We start from the raw sequence: 8,494 nt of genomic DNA, 5'->3' as shown, positions 1-8,494 counted from the left end.
AATGTGACTGACAAGATTCAGGAAAAACATGGCAAATATGCGGACTTCGCATTGTCCGATTCCTCATAGTTCTCGGTGCCTTAGATTTGGTACCTCCCAATCTGACATTGGGACAGTAACCGGGTTTGCTGCCAGGAATACAGCCCTTCCGACAATCTGGGTATTGCAAAAGGCTGCAATGTTGGGGAGCCTTCATATTCTCAGAAACGTTCTGGGTGGGTTTGACTGGGCAGCGCTTCCTGGGATAAGTCCCATTCGCTGCCTGGGCTGCGTGTAGAGGGGGCAAGGGCCCTGAGCTAATGAGCCTAACCAACATTACTGTGCCAGGATCCCCAAACCCTCTTTGCTGCATGTTTTCTTTTAATCTGTAAATGATAATTATAAATCAACAAAACTCTTTCCATAGCCATACATAATGAAACATAACCGTACTTATGAATATAAAACGTCATCAACAGAGAAAATCTGAAATCTTGGCCGAAAATCAGTGACGACACCAGGTATTGACTTGTAACACCCGCCACTCTGATGAGAGATGTCCATTTGCGATAGGGATAAACCTGTATACGTCTGACTTCTGATTTATTTTTGGGGGTGAAAAAGAGTTATTCTCAAATCATTTCGCGACCGTTCATGTCATAAACAATTAACATTTGTGACAGCGAGCGACCGCTGCAGTCAGCAATATTCCAGGTGGCATGTAAAGAACGGGTTCAGCGTCAAACAAAGTAGATCCTGAAAGTCGGAACAACAATCTCTGCTATCGGGTCACGGAGGTGATTGGCGGGCCATGTCAACGATCACACGATACTCGGCTGGAAGGACAAGCAGGTTTACGCTAGGACCAAAACTAACACCTCCCACGGGGCCATGTGTTCCAGGTTACAGTCTTAGTAACGATTCATTATGATATATGTCCTCACCGTTTCAGTAACACTTTTAGTGATTGCAGATTCAGTGTATGAATGCTTTTGATGAGAACTAGAAGACTTTCTGAAAGATATATTCTTTCGCAAGAAAAAACTTCGAGATTATTGCTATATTGTCAACTGATGTTGTTTTTTATACAATAAGCCGAACTGAATTTCTTCGTCTGTAAAATTGCAAATGTCGTTAAAATGGCGAAGACCGTACATATCTCTCCCGACAACCCATTTTTCCTACATTTTCCCAAAGGCACTAGTGAATCAATCTGCAAAGCTTCATTGTAAGCACGTCTTACTTTTTTGTCTCTTTTTATTATGCAGTCTGATGTAATTATTCTGTAATTTCGAAACTTGACCAGAAGGCATGCTGCACGTGTGGGTGGCGCCGTCGCCTACCTTTATTTCATTAACGTGGAAAATGGAAGAATTACAACGTCATGTGACAGTGGTAATGGCACTGCTGTCGTGTGAGGGTAAGGATATACATGAAGTTGAAACTAATTCTGAAGTCTCACATTCACAGGTTCAGTATTATCATTATCTTTTTTATTTATTTCCGAATACACCAAAAATATTATTTGAAGGTCACATGAAGGTGATATTTCTCAATCCCGCCCGAGACGTCTATCAAGTAAAATCTACCCCCCCCCCCCCCCCCCCCCCCCTAAAAAACAAACAAACCCCAACAAAACAACAACAACAACAACAAAAAACAACAAAAAACCAAAACAAATTTGTTTTGTTTTGCTGGATTTTCAACGGTTAGTTAGTTAAGAATAAGCGCAGATATTCTCTCAGGAGACATGTTCAAATATAAGCGACAATAAACATTTCCATAACCATAAGAAACATCTACCAAGCGCATAGTCCTCTGTACGATTCTGATATTATCCTAAACGTGTCTTTACGAATCATTATCAAATAGTGATGATACCAGGAGTTCACGAAATGGCAGAATATCAGTAAAGTGACAGTCACTGATACTTTTCATCCATTATTCATATGCAACCACAAGTATACCTCTGAAAGCTATAACTGTATAATTTCTATAAAGCACATGTTTTCAATAGACCAAACGTTACTTAAAAATGTTCTTATCACATTTCAAAAACATGAAAACATTTTCTCATAAGATAGATGTTAAAGTGCCTCTGTTTTTGTGTTTCCTATTAACCTGATCGTGGGTGTTTTTTATCGATGAGAAGAACGACAAGACAGCCCCATGTGTGGTTAACCTTTAAAGGCTTCAGTCTGTGACTTTGACATTTTATCTGCCAGGACACGAGGGTTTAATCTCTATATAAAACATATAATCGACGTTAATTTAGTCACTGAAATTTTTAACATTAGAAACTTTGTATTACTACCTGTTGGTCTTAATCATGCTGTGCTAAATAATTTGAAGCGTTGTTTGTGTAAGGAAACAAACACATCGAGACACACATTCCATCACACTAATCGGATTACGATACTGCATCGATGACAGATTGGTTTACTGCATCGATTACACTGTCCATAATGTACTCCATAAAAGTTGGGAATACTCGGAAAAATTGTTTTCCCAAAATTGTAAGATAGTGTCTGGTAACAGTTGTATGAAAATCATGTACGAATTGGGAATACATTACCACCAGTGGTGAAGTAGATGTTCTGAGGTGAGGTGAAATGGGGTTTAACGTCGCGTCCAAGATGATTGCACTCATATAGCGACGTGCATGCACATGTGTGGCTGCTTGTACTAGTCCGGACTAATGCCGATTTATAGTGCTAGCCCACTGAGATATCATGCCGCAGTTTAACATGAATACCCTACTCAGACACAGTATACTGACTCCGAGCCGACCAGTCCTTGTTTTAGCCCCTAAATGCCGAGCGCCAGACAGGGTAACAACAAGTACCATCTTTTAACGTCATTTGGTATGACGCGGCCGGGGATCGAACCCCGGACCTTCCGCTCTCCGGGCGGACGCTCTACCACTAGACCACGGAGGCGGTCCGTAGATGTCAAGAAGGACCATAGGGGTTAGATTGGAAATTTCAAAGTTGACGTTTTTGGTCAGTTAGCGCGTAATACCGCTACAATTTGTCAAACACTCATTCACTCGACGAGGCATTATGTGTATGAGTTTCTCAATGGCGATTTGAGGGAGTCTGTCCCACTCATCTTGCAGCACCTAGCGAAATTCAGCCAACTTCGGCGTCCTATGACGTTGACACACACGTCTTCCCAGACGTTTTCAATGGGGGAAAGGTCTGCGGTCATTGCTGGCATTCTATGGATGTTGTTCTGCTGATCATTGACGATTCGTGGTCGGTAAATACGATCGACGTCTCACATACTGGACAACAAAAGGGTGTCTGAATGTTGTGCCGATAGTAGCGTCCAGTGACTATATGGAGTGGGGTTTGGTCAGTGAAAGTGATGCCAACCTACACCATTACCAATCAACCACCAAATCTGCCGTGAAATCTCAGGTTGACATAGGATCGACACGACCACGCCCATCAAGGAAGTGCAAAATGAATTCTATCTCACCTGAAAGCATGACACGTGACCAGAAACGATTACCACACTTTCGACGTTGTGTACACCATTGAAGTTTGTTGGCAATTTGACGATGTGTAAGGTGCAGCACAACAAGCGGCCGTCGAGCATGGAGACTATTCGTTATCATCTGTCCCGTTACTCGTACTCCAGTAGCCTGATGAAAGTATTCAGCAAGTTCATTCGCTGTTTGAGCTCGATTTCGTAGAGCCTGGTTTCTGGTCAAATGATCCTGTACTTTTGTCGTTGACGTGAGACGTCCTGAACATTTTGGGTTCGTTAGTACCTGTTCCATTGTCTGCTTATCACAGACTGAAACTTTGAACATACTGACCACTGACCAGTGTCCAGTATGCCAGTAGCCCATAGACGCTCCGCGCGTTGCAGACGCCGCGTGGCTGATTCACAATGAATTGAATCAAGTAAATAACAACTCTATAATCAGAGGAATCAATAAGATAGACAGAAATGGCGGTCAACAGAGATTGATAGACCTTCCTTGAAAGTGTAAAAAAAAGGAATGACACCCTACGCACGCGTGTGGCTCAACTGCGTGAGGCACGTGCAAACTACTGGATGTGTTTTGGTGTTACGTTTAACAGACATCGGCAGCTTGTTGTCAGCACTTATCTCTGTTCTAATACACGGTGTTCACATATATGTTTAATGATCCCCTACTGAAGAGTATATATTGTTTCCAATTGTGTTTCCTTAATGACTTTAAATAATATTTGAGTTGTAAAATGTGTCCTTGAGATAATTTGTCTGTACTTTATAAATGTTTAACACTTTTCGAAACTTCACCAGAATCTGTGTGTCCTCGTGCATGCCATTCTGTGTTGGATTTGCCCATGGTCGCTGTCGACATGAAAGATAATCTAACACCTACCACAGAGTGTTGCACCTGATCGAATAAAGCTAGCTCTTGATGAGATAACAATCTTTACTTTGATGTATGCAACTATTGTGAAATCTGTGATCTCTTATTAAGGAACGTTGAGATAACAAAACTATCTTTTTCCACACAAAATGGGCTTCTTTCTTTGATGCCGTTGTAATTGAACAGAATGCCAAATGTAGAAGTATAGACCGATAGTGGCACATCTTGGCATTGTGATATATGTGTAACTGTGGTAGGGTTCAATACATGAATATCTCATCGGTTTGAACAAATTATATAACTGAAGATATAACCTAATTGTGTGGGTATCGATTGAAGATTTTGTGTGTGATTTATTTAGAAATTGATCATCCTATCCTTTCCTCCACTAAGAAACTGACATGAATGTGTGTAATGTACACACTGAACATCGTGACCGTTCTAATTACATGTACGTTTTGTGAAACTCTTGCCACACCTTGCCGAGCTAACCACGCTACCATCAACCTGATAACACTCAAATATGGGAAACATACACATATCAATACGATGCTGATTCAATGTAAGCATTAAAGTAAGGATTAATTACATGCTGGTTGCCAGTGTTATAACTGTATGTAGACGTGACTGATATGTAGACGGTATAATGGCAGATGTCATAACCAAAAATGCCCTCGGGAACGGATTTTGTTCTGGTAATTGTTTCAGTCATTGCTCATTCACATTTCGGAAATGTTCTTCATGAGATAAACATGATGAGTAAACACACGTCTGATAATCAGGAGGGCACGGGTGGCCAAGACGTCTAAGGCGCCGCAATTCGCTGTGCAGAGTCGCGTCCCTTGGGCACGCCAGAAACTTATGATTTTGGGTTCGAATCCCGGTTCGCCCCGATTATGGTTTATGTCTGAGACCTGCATCACCTCTGGCCTTCCTCCCACATTAAGCTGACACGCTGCGATATAACTGTAATACTGTTAAAAGCGGCGTTAAACCCAACTCACTCACTCACTCATCACATCAGGCTTCCACACCAGGCTGACACGGAGTGACGTCACTGAAATACTGTTCAATGAGTGCGTTAAACAAAACCTCACTCAATCAGCGTCAACTAGTTATGTTTTGTTTGTAAGATTCTGATGGGAATGTCAGTGATAGTGTTGAAAGCGGCGTTAAAGCCAACTCACTCACTCACTCTTATCTTCAGTATACTGTTGCCTATAAAGGGGGTCACCTGCACAACAGAACAAGCCCCGACTGCTGGTCAAGCGTGAGGATTTCCCTGCTACATGAAGCCTAACAAGAGAGAACTGTTGTCTGAATTAGATCATTAGCATTGTTAACATATGCCGTGGGGGTTATACATCAAGGTAAAGTGCTGCGGTGTTTACAGTGCCTGACTAAGTATTCTTTCTTGTACCCTAGAGGAAGGCTTGAAAAGGGTCGATAAAGTAGCTGGTGTTACGATTGGGCGAGTTTGTGAAACGAAGCTTTGATAATTGATAACTTTCGAGGTAATATTAAGTTTGATACTTTGGTAATCTATCACGCATTTAGAAGCCCCATGCTATACTTTCATCAAGGACTCACAGAAATATCCCCTCTTCATCACTGATAATTTTTAACATGATGCACTTCCAACTGGACCAATTGCAATTGTTACTTCTCATGCAAACTAAAACATGATCATACAGTGTGTGTTCATGTCACGCTAATGGTATCTTCTTGACAGGTGTCCTGTGTATGACAACTCTTGTCACAGTTAAGTAAACGATAGGTCAGTAATGTTCAAATGTCGCTCGTTCAAGGCTGCGATACAAATGAAACAAAAGGAACCGCCAGTTCTCATGCAGCACAACGTGGGGATTGAGTGAAGCCTGTACGCCTGACGTGCGGTTTACGACTGTGCAATAGTCTCAAGTTTGTTTAGGGGTTGAAGCAGACACAGAATAAGTAACATTTGAATGTGAGACGCAACAACTACTTGCTTTATTCAAGATAAAGGGTGAATGTGGAACTTTGATTGTTTTATGATAAACTGTGGTTTTCATGACATATTTGATACATATTCTGCTGAATCACGTTATTCTAGTCTTTAAAAGGCATTTAGAAGTGATACATATACTGAACCGCAAACGAAACGTCACCATGGATAGATATATGAGAAACCTTACTTGTCCAAACACTCTAAATATACTTTGAGACATATTAAAAAGATGAAACTTGGCAAAACTGATCATCAAGGTTGAAATTAAAGTGTCAAATGTTCTTAAAGGGACACTAGTCTTTGAGAAAATGTCATCACAAGTCAGTATATCGTGTGTCCGCCATGTGAATTGATGACTGCCGTGCAACGTCGATACATAGAATGGATGAGGCGGTTGATGAAGGCCATAGGCACCTGAGCCCACACTCTGAGGAACGCCTGACGCAGTTCAGCTGCAGTTGTCGGTCTTGGTTGGACGTCATTCAGCCGTCTTTGAATCTCGTCCCACAGGTGCTCAATGGGATTTAAATTGGGACTGAGGGCAGGCCACTGCATGGTCCTGGTGCAATTCTGCTGGAGGAAGTCTCATGTTGCTCTCGCAGTGTCGGCACGGGCGTTATCATGCTGAAACTCGTGGTTGCGGCGACGTGCCAAATGAGGTATGGCGTGTGGTCTCAAGACTTGATCAATGTACCGAGCTGCTGTGACACCATTGCCTCTCCCTGGACCGATGTTCTGGAAGACTACAGGGCCGACCCTCTGTACCAGACCAATTCCACCCCACACCATGATGCTCGGACCACCCCACGAGTCTCTCTCAACAACACAAGCATCCGTATAACGTTTCCCACGGCGTCGCCAGACTCTCTCTTTGCCATCTGCTGTTGAGATACAGTAACGGCTCTCGTCTGAGAAGAGGACTCTTCTGGCGCCAATGCTGGTGCTGAAGACGGTCCCGGCGATGACGTTGTGTCAGAATGGGTCCTCGGTGTGGCCTGTGACAGTGGAGGTGTCTGCTCGCCAATCGTCGACGCACGGTGTCCGCACTAATGTGTCGCGGGTGTGTCGCCATGGTCTGTAGAGCAGTTTCCGCAGCAGTAACAAAGCGATGTTGAAGATGCTGTCGCACAATCTGAGGATCCTGACGTCGGGTGGTGACCCTTGGTCTTCTACTACGTGGTCGGTCATCTGTAGTGTTGGTGGTGTTGTACCGTTGCTGGAGCCTGTATATGCTCCTTACGTGGACTTGAAATGCATTGGCTGGTTGATGGGCGGATTGTCCAGCTTGCAATCGTCCAAGGGCTTGGTGTCTCTGATCTCTTGTCAATCTTGGCATGAGGTAGCAATTGAATAACGAATGAATGTTATCCGATCTGGGTTGATTTTTATAGAGCAAGAAATGGGGGAACGCATGTGCGTTTCAATTTGCACGGAATTCACGTGCTTCGGGTAACCATGGCCGTTGCGGTGATGCGTTTCGGCGATCGGTTTTATTGTCTGCTTTGTGTTTTTATCATCAAATTTCATTTTTCCGGACAAGGTAATGTTAAATTTTAGAAACTTTGACAAAACTTACCCAGATATTTAAATGACAACTTTTCATGCAATGTTACTTAGGGTGACGTTTCTTTTGCGGTTCAGTATATAAGGAAGAGAATTTATGGCTGTCAACTTCTGTAATTATGAAGAACACAACGTTTCGAAGAATATGCTTACTCCTTCATCAGGTGAATTCGGAGTATATGCTTAATCCTTCATCAGGTGAATTCGGAGTATATGCTTACGCCTTCATCAGGTGAATTCACCTTGAAAAAATCTTGAACTCGGTGTCAAACCCCATTTCACCTCACCTCACCTATCATATTCAAGCACTCAAAGCTGATTGGTCAGTTGTAGCAATAAAATGCAACACCACGTAATCATTATACTACGCGTCATCGGGTGCCGCGGACATTACACTGTCTTAACGTCAAGTCATCAGAACAATAATATGACTTTCAGTGATGCTTGTTTTACGGTTCATCTCATTTATATTTTATCTGTTCTTAACAATGTAATTCCCGAATAAATGGTCGGAAATAAGAAATATCTGTCTGTCATAAATACACAAAAGTGCTTCGCTTTCGGAAACTTATACATACAGAACGGGTTGAGTA

This window comes from Haliotis rufescens, unplaced genomic scaffold (assembly GCF_023055435.1).
Source record: "Haliotis rufescens isolate VD_foot unplaced genomic scaffold, xgHalRufe1.0.p SCAF_30, whole genome shotgun sequence".
Lineage (NCBI taxonomy): Eukaryota > Metazoa > Mollusca > Gastropoda > Lepetellida > Haliotidae > Haliotis > Haliotis rufescens.
This window is presented reverse-complemented; position numbering follows the sequence as displayed.